This window comes from Oreochromis niloticus, linkage group LG8, assembly GCF_001858045.2.
Source record: "Oreochromis niloticus isolate F11D_XX linkage group LG8, O_niloticus_UMD_NMBU, whole genome shotgun sequence".
Taxonomy (NCBI): domain Eukaryota; kingdom Metazoa; phylum Chordata; class Actinopteri; order Cichliformes; family Cichlidae; genus Oreochromis; species Oreochromis niloticus.
The window spans coordinates 13615853-13629472 of record NC_031973.2 but is presented as its reverse complement, the minus strand read 5'-3'; positions in this window follow the sequence as shown (position 1 = coordinate 13629472).

Here is a 13620-nt window from a genome sequence, read left to right as displayed (position 1 = left end):
ACTTTGATTTCACCGTCACAAGTGTTCCGCTCGTCCTGATTGGTCGAGACCAACGAAACTACGCCAAAAGCAGCAGAGGAGCTGAATTCTATAGGCTGGAAAATTATGATGATGAAGGGGCAGTACCAGATTCAGGTGAGAGCTGTTGAATTCTCCTTATAAGCATCGTATTTAGATATTCAGCGTCTATGTTGTTGTTAGGCTTTTGCTTACAGTGAAGAGTAAGGGCCAATAAAATTGTGTAAATGTCTTGAATGGCCGCTCAACAGTGGAATGATGTGTTTCGACAGCTTATTTTACTTAAATGAAAGATTTCTTAGCTGACTGTGTTTATAAAAAGTGGTTTTATTATTTGGAGTTAAACTTTGTCAACTTTGACTTGTTTAAATTTGCTCCAGCAAACAGTAGATTACTTCCACAATATTGCACCAGGCAGACAATTCCAATATATCGCATATAAAAATAGCATGATTATGTTGTTGATGTTTAAGTGTGGTGCGATGCTAATACACTTCTCCTGATGCACAGGATATTGGTTGCAAGCCTGCAAATTTAATATTATTACTTCATTAGTGAAATTAAACTTCTTCCCCCTCTGAAAACGGCTGCATACAATATGATCTCATTCAGTTTCCTGAAAGCAAGACTGCATTCACTACTGGGGCAATATGCAGGGGTTGATGAAAAATGAAAGGCAATAAGGCTGAATCTCGTCCAATAGAATGTTTATTTGTACATCACAAGAATAATGCTTATAGCCAAATGGACACTTAAGTAGTATAGTGGAGGTATGGAGGCAAATACAACCGTGTTTATAAAAGGTTTGCACTTCTAAATTTTGTGAGCAGGTGTCTGCACATGCGTATGGATACAAATCAGCAAATTATCTGATGCATACCCATGACTGATATATCTTGCACTTGCATACTATTCTAATACCCAGTAATTTCTCATAAATATGTACAAGTATTTGATTTTATAGATTTTATCTTATGTATTTAAAATTAAAGTCTAATTAAAAAAATTGAAATGAACAAGAAGAAAAAAAGAGTATATTTTAAAACAATACAATACTATATGCGTAGACAATTCACAACGAGCACCAGCAGCAAAGCACAGGTGGCTGATTCAGCACCAAGGACAGCTCCTCCCCTCTCTTGCCTGCCTCTGTGTGTGTGTATATGTGTGTGTGTTTTTGTCACTTATTATCAGCCTTACATGTGAAACTGTCTGGTTTCATAGTCGACAAGTTCTTTTCATTCCAATAATAGAACTTCTCTTATCATGCAAGGTTGTTTGTGTTTGTTGCAACAACCTGTATACAGCGTGTAATGTATTCCATAAAAACAAGCTAATTATAGAAAGGACTCAGAACAAAGCAGTGGCACCGACTGCTAATGATTCATTAATATTTAGATACTATACTGAAAACTAAACACTTTGACAATGAGCATAGAGGAAACATATCACGCTGTGATGATGCTCTGTCTAGTTTTATTTATGTTCAGACTTAAAAATATACACAATGAAATGTTTTTATACAACATTTTCTACCTATCCATCTATCTTCACCAAAATATTCTCTCTGAGGCAGATGATGTTTGTACACCATGTCCCAGTTTTTTTAGTGGCAGTTGTCTGAAATAATCATAGCTGGCCTTGAGCAGTTTAACAGTACACTGACAGAGCCTGCCTTTCTCCATTTCTGCTACAATGTTGTGTTATTTTGGAGCAGGAAATTATGTAAATTGAAGACCATATTATCTTATCTTAAATGCATGAAAAAGCTGATAAGGACTCTCAAGGGCTCCTCTGGGTAACTGTGTGTGTGGTATAGAGCTAGTATCGGCTCTAGAAAGGAACAGAGTGAGGTTATGACCTTCGTGCATACATTTTAATACTTCATAGGTATATGTAATCATTTCCTTATGATTAGGATTATTTTTTGCCCTTTTACATGTCACAGAACTCATCTGTACTTTTTATCTATTTCTTGCTTTGCAAATATCATCAGCAGAGCATCAGATAAGTATGTACAACTAAATGTCCACATTTGTATGCATGTTTTTGCTACATTTATTAGCCACTGAAAACACTTGGTTGCCAAATAATTATTATTAGACAAAGGTGATGTCCTTTGCTGTCATGTCATGGCAGGATTCTTGCCAATATCTATTTTGGAGCATCATCTTTTAATATTTGCTTAAGGAAGTACTTTTTCGCTCTACTTATGATACTCTATCTTCCATATGCTTACTGATTCTCTGTCTCTCAGCGTGTATGTTTGATGTCTAATTCAGGTTTAAAGGTAAATATGTGTTTGATTACAAGCCTTGATTTAGCAAAAAATAAAAAATAACATAAATCCTTATCACATGTGAAGTTTGCTCAAAGCAGATATTCCAGAAGGACCAACAGCGTGCATTGGCAACAGAAGAAAAAAGCAAAATAAAATATTTTACACATGTTGTTTCTTCACTCTTTCTTCTTTTCCCTGCAGTTCCAGCTGTCTTACTCCATTTTCACGACTGTCATCTAAAATGCTCTGCACAGTGCACCAGTCTTTTTACGTCATCTTGTGTATATGAATGTGTGCATTTGTACTCTATGTGTGTGAAGAAGAGCTGCAAGAAGCGAGAGAAGGGGATTAGGGCCCAGTCTCTAGAAGGCACATGACCTGATATGCCTCTATTTAATCTCCCCATCCATTCAAATTAGCATAACCCTATTTTCTCTTTTGCTTCCCCTCTATCTAGCCTCTCTTCCTTCTCCTCTCCCATTTTTAAATCTGTCAATCCGCACACTCCCTCTCATTTCCAAATTATCATTCGTCATCTATGCTAACTTTGATTCTCATCTGTTTCCAGGAGAAAAACAGTATTTTCCCAGCAGGCAGTCTGGAGAGACAGCTGACTTCAGCTGCTTCCCAGCACTGGGTGGCCAGACAGTTTTGGTTTTGCTCTGAAATGCTTCAGTTGGGCTCTGCTTGGGCTGTGTTCGTTGCCTCCAGCTGCTTGTGGTGCCATTTAGCCACCAATAAGTACAATTTATTCCATATAGTAAGAAACAGATGAAGAACTGGATTGGTTTTAGTTGGGGTTCTCATTCTCCTATCACTGACTTTGTGTTAATCTGTATTTAGCCTGTTCTTCTCCCTCTGTCTTTATCAGGTCATTGCTAGCTCCCTGTTTTAGATTAAAGATTTGTTAGGTACGTTTTCAGTTAAAGCACCTTTTCTTGTAACACCTACCACTCCACCTTGTTTTTTATCTGCTCTTCAATCCACTTTATGGACTTTATCGAACTCATGGATAATAATGTCAACATTATCATAATCCTCAGGAGGATTACTGTAAGTTTGCTGGGTTGCTGTCATTGTAAAGCACAATCAAAATTCTTTAGTCATTGTCCTTATATGCCATTATTGGAAGATTATGCTGCATATGACCTTCCTGATGCAAGTTTTATCTTTCTATCATCAGACCCTCGACTTCAAAAGAATGCACACATCGCTCAGGCCGGGGGGGTTTCTCTGTATGTGGCCAACAGATTTTATTAAGCATTAAACAAGCATTATACCCCAGAATTCATCTGGGTAACATTGAGTTGTAATGAATGCATTAGTCATCTGCTGACCTTGTCAGCTAAAACATTTTTATTGGTCTCAGAAGCAAAAAGAACTTAAATTTTGAAAAAGTGATATACACTTACCGGCCTCTATATTAAGTACTGCTTGACAATGCAAATATCCAACCAGCCACTGGATGCATCAATGTATGGGTCAGCTGTGGCTCAAGTAAGTAAGGTTTATTTATATAGTGCTTTTCAAAGACATAAGTCACAAAGCTCTGTATGAATATATGAGTGATTGGGTGAATTAAAGTTGTAGTAGAAGGTGCTTTGATTGCTTACCTGAGTTAAAATGTGGAGTAAAAGTACCAGTTCATTCACCATTCTTTCATGTAGACATGGTCGAGATAACCTGGTGAAGTTCAAACACATCATGACTCTGCAGCATCTGTGCAATGCCATCATGTCAGTGTAGACCAAAAGATGAATTATCATTGTCACCCACTTCCATCCATTATACACCCACAGTTGTTGAACGCTGCTTCTATCTTCAAAACCAAGGAATCACACAAGATAAATGCAACATAAATATCTCTTTTATCACTCTGTCTGATCCATGTCATATTAAAGAAATCAAATATGATTATAAGAATAAATAATTTGATTGAACTACATTGTGTATTTGTTCAGCTGCACTTCAGTTCAGTCATACTGAAGTCTGTTTATTTGTCTTCTCAGCAGCAAAAGCGTATTGCATATTGAAAGAAGAAAAGCTGTATAAAGCCTTTAAATAAAGCCTTAAATGATGCAACAGAAAACCTGATAGATTGTCTCAAATAAGCATCCCATTTAGGTCCTAGTCACGGAAGGGAAAAATATGTCAACAACTGTGAGGGACCACAAAAAAACTGTGGCTGGTGACTGACTGCAGGGATTTTTTTCTGATCTTTTTCTGATGATCACTATCCCAGTCTGTCACAAGGCTAACACATAGAGACAGACAAATATTTAAATCCACATTAATACCTTTACCCGGTTTAGAAACACCAAGATAACTCCATGCATTACTTTGGATTGTAGGACAAAGCCAGAGTACCTGGAGAGAACTCAGACACGGGGAGAACATGCAAACTCCTCACAGAAAGGCTCAAGGCTGGATTCAAATCCAGGACCTTCTTACTGTGAAATGGCAGTACTAACCACTGCATCGCCTTGTGGCCCTAATATAAATATAGAAAGAAAGTATCTCTAGTTCCTTTGGGTCTGTTTGTTCCTTTAAATGAAACCTTACCACTGTGAGTGTGACAATTATAAAAGCGATGACAGTCATAGGATTGAAATGCTAAATTCGTTGATCAGACTAAGCATAGATTAACAGACACTTTCAGCAGTTACATAGCAAAGTCTGAGAGTATCTGCCAGCCTGTGCAGGTCACTAAGGACAGTCACATGTTATCTCGTGTGCTGCACACAGTGCAAATCTCTTTGCTGCCAACACAGCCTGAGAGCAGACATAGCTATCACAACACAAACTTACTTCTTGGAAACTAAACTAATCTCTAAGAGATGCTGTAGTTTTAAATGGTTTTGTGTAATGGGAAGTATGTAGGACTTGGTATCTTTAGAAAACTGCTCACAGAATAAAAACATGTCATGCAGCTCTAAAGGTTCTCTGTGAAGAGATGGAAATAACAATGCTGGACACTGTAGCACAAAAAGTTGCCAAGTGCAACAAGCTTCAGAAGATTATTAAGAATCTGAATAGCCTGCAATAAGAAAATAGGAGACAAGTTGCATATTTCAGTTGTCTCATGAGGCCAACTCAGCCTTGAAACCACTGAGTAAAAAAGTGTGTTATTTTAAAGATCATTTTCTATTTAAATGAGAAAGCTTAATTTAAAGTCTTTGATGTAATGAACAACCTCAGATCCCTGCTGTATCTGGGTCAAATGTTAACCTACTAATTCCTGATAGGAGACAAATCTCTTTCATGATATAACAAGCAAACGTTTGCTCATGTGTGAAACAGCCTTGTTTTTTTATTTATCACTTTGAAGAGTTTTTCATTGCTAACTTGATCCACATGGAATACGTGGCCCACTTTTTCTGTGTGGATTTTTTTTTTTTTTGCCTTTGTTTGTAGCGGATCTATTTCCTTTCTTTTATTCCAACTTCATGTGTGGTTCTCTATTTTCATTCTATTTACAAAGTGACAGTATTTAATGACAATGTGAAAACACAGAGTCCCCAGTGTTTGCTCTACCAGGTCAGGTGTGAACTATGAAATTTATAAAAGTGTGAGCCATCATGAAAAAAAAGGATCCCAGTGAGACTTTCGGGGTGAGAGAGTAGCGATGGTGAAATAAGAGGAACCAACTCAAGTGTAGAGAATGAAATCTTATTTCATTCAAAATGATCACACTGTAGATGCGGTCCTCTAAAAAAAAAAAATTTTTTATATATAAATATAAAGAAAGAGATGTCAGACTTTGCTAAAAACAGTATGATTTATTTATACACCACAACTGTCATGAGGTTACAAGGAATGTGTCATTTTCCCCTCCAGTAAAAAGCTGCTGCGAACATCACTGCGACACTATTCAGGTAACTGACTGTAAGATGAAAGACTCACACTCATCCTTTCTTGTGTTACGAGGCAGAAGCAAACAGACATGGTGACAGGTGGAGAAAACGCAGACCTGTCTTTAACTACGGTATAATTTAATAACAATTTTAGAAGTTATTAACAACAAGAAATTAAATTGTCTGACCGTAATCTGATTATGTGAAAATGATTCTGACCTAATTGGAGCAAGAAAGCATATTACCTGCTGAGTAACACAGCTCACTACAAGCTCAGGGAGCAGGACATGAAAAAGAAATGAACGGCCATTACATGATGGCTGTGAGATAAACATACAGCTTCCTTACATGTTGAAGTATTTATTATAAAGAACTCTATATTATCTACAATTTGACCTAATGTGTTGACAGTGGTGAAAAGACAGGGTATCAAATATAATTCAAACCCAATTCTGCCCGAGGTTTATATCTGATGAAAGTCATCAATTTGATGGTAAACCATCAAATATTTGGTTTTTATTTCACCAAAAAATGTGAAATGCTCTCCCTCCTGGGAACCATAGGGTTTGCAACAAAAATGTAAATCCAATGTGGTACATTTACTATTGTAAACAGTTGTTTCTTGACAACTGAGTTCCTATACTCATAGTCAGTTAACTGAACAAACTCCTGGGCAGAGGGGATGTTGGCATCATTGTAAAGAAGCAGACAAGGCTGGTCAAATAATCATCATCATAATTGTATTTAGAAACCAGTTTCAGTACTTCAGCTTCAAATGTTTCAATTGGTGCTTTTTGTTGCTTTGAAAGTGGTGATGGAGAAGTATTGAGAATGTCAGAAGAAGCTGCACTGTGTCTTTGTGGATCTAGAGAAAGCATATGATAGGGTCCCAAGAGTGAAGCTGCATGAGAAAGTCCAGAGTGGCAGAGAAATATGTGAGGTTGGTACAGGACATGTATGAGGACAGCGAGACAGGGTGAGGTAAGAGCGATGGATGGGTTCAAGGTGGGGTTGGGATTACATCAGAGGTCGGTTCTGAGAACCTTATTGTTTACAGTGCTGAAGGACAGGTTGGCAGATGAGGTCAGGCAGGAGTCTCCGAGGACTATGATGTTTGCAGAGAAATGAAAGTCCATACAGAATGCATGTGTGTGAATGAGAGGAAGACACATAGAAAGGCGAGCATGCAGGCAGTAGAGATAGTGAAGGTCGAATGGGGTCAACCATCCAGAGCAATGGACAGTGTGCAATAGAGGTAAGAAGTGCATGTAAGCAGGGTGGAGTGTCAGGGGTGATTTGTGTCAGAAGGATAGCAGCAAGAGAGAAAGGGAAGGTTTATAAGATGGTAGTGAGACCTGCTTAGATGTATGGTTTAGTGACGGTGGCGCTAACAAGAAGACAAAGTTTGAAGACAAGTTTGAGATGGTTTGGACATGTGCAGAAGAGGGGTAGTGGATATACTAGACAAATGATAGATTGAATATGGAGCGGCCAAGAAATGAAAAAATCAGAGAAGGTTCATGGATGCACTGAAGGAGGATGTGCAGAGGGCTTTTGTGACAGAAGAGGATGCTAAGGACAGAGTGAGACAGAGGCAGATCATCCACAGTGGTGATCCCTAAAGGGGGGAGAAGAAGAAGAAGATGTGACATACAAAACTAGATTCGATTGCTGAAGCTGCATAGGAATAATTCGCTAAACAAATGTGGCAGCTATATTTAGCTTCACAGGCAGTTCTACTGTGCCAAACACTGTCTCTTCACAGACTGCTGTTGCCTAAAGATTTACTCTATTTACTCTATGCCAATAATTACATGTGTTTTTCTTTCCCTGTGAGACCCAGCTCAAAATTCAGCCCATTATGAAAGCTATTTTGTTTGGTCATTACAGCTTTAAGGCTGAGGGTTCAAGAAAACGTTTTAGAGGTGTGGAATGAAAGTGTTTACTCTGTGTGTGTGTGTGTGTGTGTGTGTGTGTGTGTGTGTGTGTGTGTGTGTGTCAACAGTAGCAAAATGTCATTTGCTCATACTGAGTAAGCTCATAACTAAGTGAAAATTTATCACGTCCACAATTACACCCACTCGGTTTCTTACTTTGGATAATGATGTAAACTCCATTTTGCATTTTGAGGGGATGTTGGCAGTGGAAGGTAGGAATCTTTATCATTTTAGCCATGAGTCTGATAAATGCTGGCAGAAGACATTATGAGATGCAAACACAACAGCTTTTTAAATTACATGATGTACTTGCTGTGTACCTAAAAAGCACCACTAACTGTAGGTAACACAAGCTTTTGGTATCACTGTGTTAGTGAAAAGTTATAAACGTCATTTTAACTGGAGAGAGTCTTAAATTTTAGCAATATTTTCTTTCTCATGAGAGCAAAATATAACTAATATGATAGACTTTCAAAAGATGTCTTCTTATAAAGTTGATCTGAACTCACTCTGGAGCAGGACACACATTACATTATGCGTCTGCAGTGCACAGCAATAGAGTAACTGAAGAAAAAAACATTGTCAGCAGCAGTGATTCTGTGAGCGAGTCGGGGAGGAGATGGCTAAAGAAAAGGCTAGGTGGAGAGGATAGGCAGCTGGCCAGAATGACACTGAGATTTGTGTTCAACATGCCAAAAAGTGTTGGCACTGCCACTCGCTGACTCACACCCCAGCCTCACTGGGAGTATAGAGACAATAGACTCCCAAACAAGTGGTGTAAGGGCCAAGTGACCCACTCTGACACAAATACCTGCCTTTTAGTTTAAACAGGTGCCCACAGCTCTTTTGGTTTTGAGAAAGAGAGAGAGATAGAGAGAGATAATGCTGCATATAAACATTTGCTTAATTAATTTATTAGACCACCTGTAATAAAAACAGGAAATGCAAACACTTTCAGGAGTTTGTGAACATTTGTGTTCAGAACTAAGACATATATTGCTATTTATTAAACAAAAAACAATCTGAATTCACGTGTTGATACCCAAATTTGAGACGGCACACTGGACTTCAAGCACAACATTTAGCCAGTAAAACTAGTTCATCTATTCAGAAATGCAAGTATCTTACTAAAAAAATTAATGTGCTTTACCCTTTTTTTAGGATTTTTGTAAAACAGTAAATTTGAACATTTGTGGTTACCGATAATGATTAGATTTTAGTATTAGTGCCTTAGTATGTGTTCAGCACATGATTAACCATCACAGAAACATTAAAATTTTCATTTGGGGCCGATGTGATATAAGCCTTACACTGAGTGGTGGGTTCTTTGACCCAGCACTTTGGGTTTTGCTGTTCTTAATCCTTTCTTAAGAGTTTTCTTATTTGTGATTTGTGTAGTTGTGTTTCTGGATTATCCATTTTGGGGTTTTTTAGTGTTATCATAAAATAGATTTAAGTCCTTGAGGCTACATTGTGTTTTACCTGCTCTCTGTTCCCTGTCAAGTCTTAGTGTCTCCGTGTGGTGTTTTTCTGTCTTGTTACTTCCTGTTTTTATTTTGATAGTCATTTGTCTCCGGTACCATGTTTTAGTTTTACCTCACCATGTCTTGTTATCTGATTTAGTTCAGCTGTGTCTCTGAGATGTCTCCACTCTTCCCTAATTGCTATTCTGTGTATGCAGAGTTGCTGTCTCCCTTTGTCTTATTGTTTGTTAGGCTTCTTTGGATTCTGCAATTAATTTTCTGCTATGGACTGAATAGTCCAGCTAAATAAATGTTGATTTTGTTTGTTTGTTTATTGCGTTTTGCCTCAGAAGTCTACATTTAGGTCCTCTTCTGCCACTCATGACAGTATAGACTAGTATTACAGTCACTTAACTAAGTCATATGCATATTTCATCCTGATTTCTCACTGTAAACAGCTCTTTAAAAAGGGAAACCACACAGTGAAATGCTTAGTGACACGGTGGCTATGAACTGTAGGTGTACCTTCACTTCCTTCCTTTTTGCTGATGTTTCACAAGCGACACAGTTTTACAGCCGCTTACTTCAGTTTGCCTCAGCATTACTTGAAAACTTGATGCAGTTAGGGAAAATTTCCTCAGCACAGCATTTTAAAAAGACCTGCAAAGCTACACAACCAACAATTTTTCCCTCAAAGCATGTTATGCCATGAAGGAAACGTCATTCTGCTCGCTGTTGTTTTTTGGTCAAAGCAAGAATGATTACTTTACTATCAGACGGAAAATGAAATTGCAAACTACTGATGAACTTGCATAAGCGGTTTGAATAATGGAATTCGATTCAACAAATTAATCCACAGCTTTCATGCTTCAGCTGCAGCAACTTGCCTAAGAAAAGCGGTTAAATTCAATTTCACTTGCAGCCCATTCAGTTACCATTTCTCAACAGAACAATTAATATTCAGTGATGCTGATCTACATGTCTGCACACACAAATATGTTGATTACTGGCACAGTGAAACCACTGCAACATGGAGAAAAATTAAAAATATCCTTGATAAATATAAAACTCGTTTTTTTGGCGGGTTACGCTCAGTACTGATAAAATGATTCAGCCTATAAGCTGCTGAATACTCCAAACAGTATAATCTGGACTTTGTCTACAGCTCTTATTGTGCTATAATAACATCCCTAGTTAAGGATGCAGCATAAATAAATCTCTCTCTTCTCCTCCATCTTTCCTTTGACTTCTTACTTCTTTTCACCCTCTTCTAACCCCTTCTCCTCCTCCAGTGCCTCCAAAAGCTGACTGTGTGCAGCTATAAAGCTTAACTAACTGGCAAATGACTGCCTCCCTCTTGCTTGCTTATCTACAGGATAAGCTGGGAGGTTATTTCCATGCTATACAGCTCATCAACAGTCGTGAACTGCAGCTCTTCCTTGTGTGCTCGAGGGTAAACCGCAGTTTGCTGAAGTCATCTCCCTAGATGAACCTTGTGTGTCTTACACACCTGAAATTGAAGGAATCTGCTACAACTGGGAAGGAAAAAAAGTGATGCACAGTGATGCATAACAGCATGTGAGACAGATGAGCCTGGCTGCAGAACACGAAGACAGGCAAGGAGTCCAAAAGAAACCAAAAGTAGAGCCACTGAAGGAGAGAGGGATGGTGTAGGATGAGCTACAGGAAGAAACAAAACAGATGTGGGAACGCGAGAGGAGAGGAGAGTGAATTGGTAATCATATTATGTGGAACAGAATAATGGTGGAATTAGAAATGAAATTAATTAAGAGTACTACAGGATCAGAGTGAAGAGAATCAGCACAACATGAAATCTGGCCGGCATCCTTTCTGGGCTGCAAAGATTCTTAGCACCACAGGCTGCAATCAGCTACAGTGGCACTTTAAGCTTAATGTTACAGTAACATCAGAATGCTAACAATTGGCAGGTAATTCGTATCTTGTCGTTAAGCTTTTACCTGCTGGTGGTGCTGCGGAGTAAAAGAATAAAGCTCCAGGGGACACAAAATAGTATCTAATCATCCAGGTGGATTTTCCCGTGTCAGTGTAGCTAGCCAAACAACGAAACAACACTTAGTGCTTAAGAGACAGAGTGTCAAAGTGGACAGTGGTTAAACATAAAACTCATTGTTGCAGCCAGGGACAGCACGAAAGTGATCCCCTTAAGCTAATTTTTAGTTTTAGTGTCCTTATATTCCCCTAAGTTATTGGTTCTGTTACTAGTTAGGTAAAATAAGCTAATGTAAGTCTATTGACAGCAACCAACCAAGCCCGTGACGTAAAGTTCCAAACTTACAGAAGACGTCACTAAACATGTTTTTAAAACTTTGTGTATCTGGATTTGAGAAATAAGTGCTGAAAGTTAGTGTTACGTCTTTGTCAGTTTTTGAGAGCAGGGCTCAGTGGTGTAAATGAGCATTTAAGCATATAGATATGGTCAGGATGACCTGCTAAGTTCAAACTGAGCATCAAAATGGGTAAGAAAGGTGATCTTAGTGACGTTAAATGTGGCATGGTTGACTTTTTCACAAACTGCTGCTGAGATTTTTCCAAATAATAATCTCAAAGGAGAGAGAAGGGTATGCATATTGAAGCCTCACCAAAATTTAAGAACAGAAGACTGGAAAAACATTGCGCGGTCTACCTCAGTGTCTAATATTTAGTTGGTAGGGTAAGAATCTAGTGTTAACAACATGAAAGCATGGATCAATCCTGCTTTGTATCAGTGGTTCAGGCTCCAGGTGTTTTGATGGTGTGGTGGATAGTTTCTTGTCACAATTTGACTCCTTTAATACAGATTAAGCATTTGTTAAACACCACAGCCTATCTGAGTATTGTCACTGACCACGTCTATCCCTTTATGACCACTCTCTACCGATCTTCTGATGGCTGCTTCCAGCAGGATAACACACCATGTCACAAAGCTCAAATCATCTCAAACTGGTTTCCCGAACATGACGATGAGTTCAATGTACTCAAATGACCTCCACAGTCACCAGATCTCAATCTAATAGATCACCATTGGGATGTGGTGAATAGGAGATTCACACCACAGATGTGCAGCCAACAAATCTGCAGTAACTTTCAGTAAGTTTCAGCACTTTGATGAATCAAATCACTTCATAATTTTGCTGATATTCTACAAAATCAATGTGACATATTCCTGTATGGATGGAAAAAATATCTTTTTAACCTTTGCCTCGCCTCATGTCTCAAATGACAACACATGAAACCAAGCTTGGCTTGAAACCTTTTAGCAAGCTGATCCTCTGAAACATTACCTCACTTTTCCTTGGGTTTGCTGACTGGGCTGTTTTTTGAAGGGGTTTTTTCCCCAGAAGCCAGTGCTAAACTGTATAGCTTCCACAAATTAATATGGTTATTTTATGATTTTAAAAAATGATTTAAAAAAAGAATAAGAAAAAACGCTATTGTCAGCCATGTGCACCTTGATTGGCTTCACATTCCTGTCTATGTCCCCAGTGCCCCATCTGAAGGGCCCCAAAGCGAAGTCATCTGATCCTTTGTACTGTATATGTGGAAAGGATAAATGCAGGGTGTCATATGCAGCTAAGTACCCTACGACACCACAGCAGGAGGTTGCTTGAATGTCATTACTGCCAATGTGGTTTATCATGTCCTTGTGAATAATAAAGGAATCAAGTCTTCCTGCTTTTGAGCTGCAGCACAGTCTGTTCCTCTTCTGTCTCAGCGTTCAAAGCACCTATTTGCATCTTTTCTTCATGACTGCTAGGAATTTGACTTGTGGTTTTTTTTTTTTTTTTGGCTTCAAAACTAAACAAAACCATGAGATGCATTTATTTTCACCTTATTTAATTCAGTATATGTAGAGACATGTTGTAGAGACAGTTTCCCGATAGCCTCAAACACAGTTTATACATTTAATGATGTGAATGAATGTATCATTTCATTTACACCAAAAGAGAAAACATCACCCTAAAACGATATGTTGAATGTGTGCCCTCATTATGGAGACAGTAGCCCAGAGCTGAACTCCTGTTTCAGTTTCTAAAGTGGCATTTTCA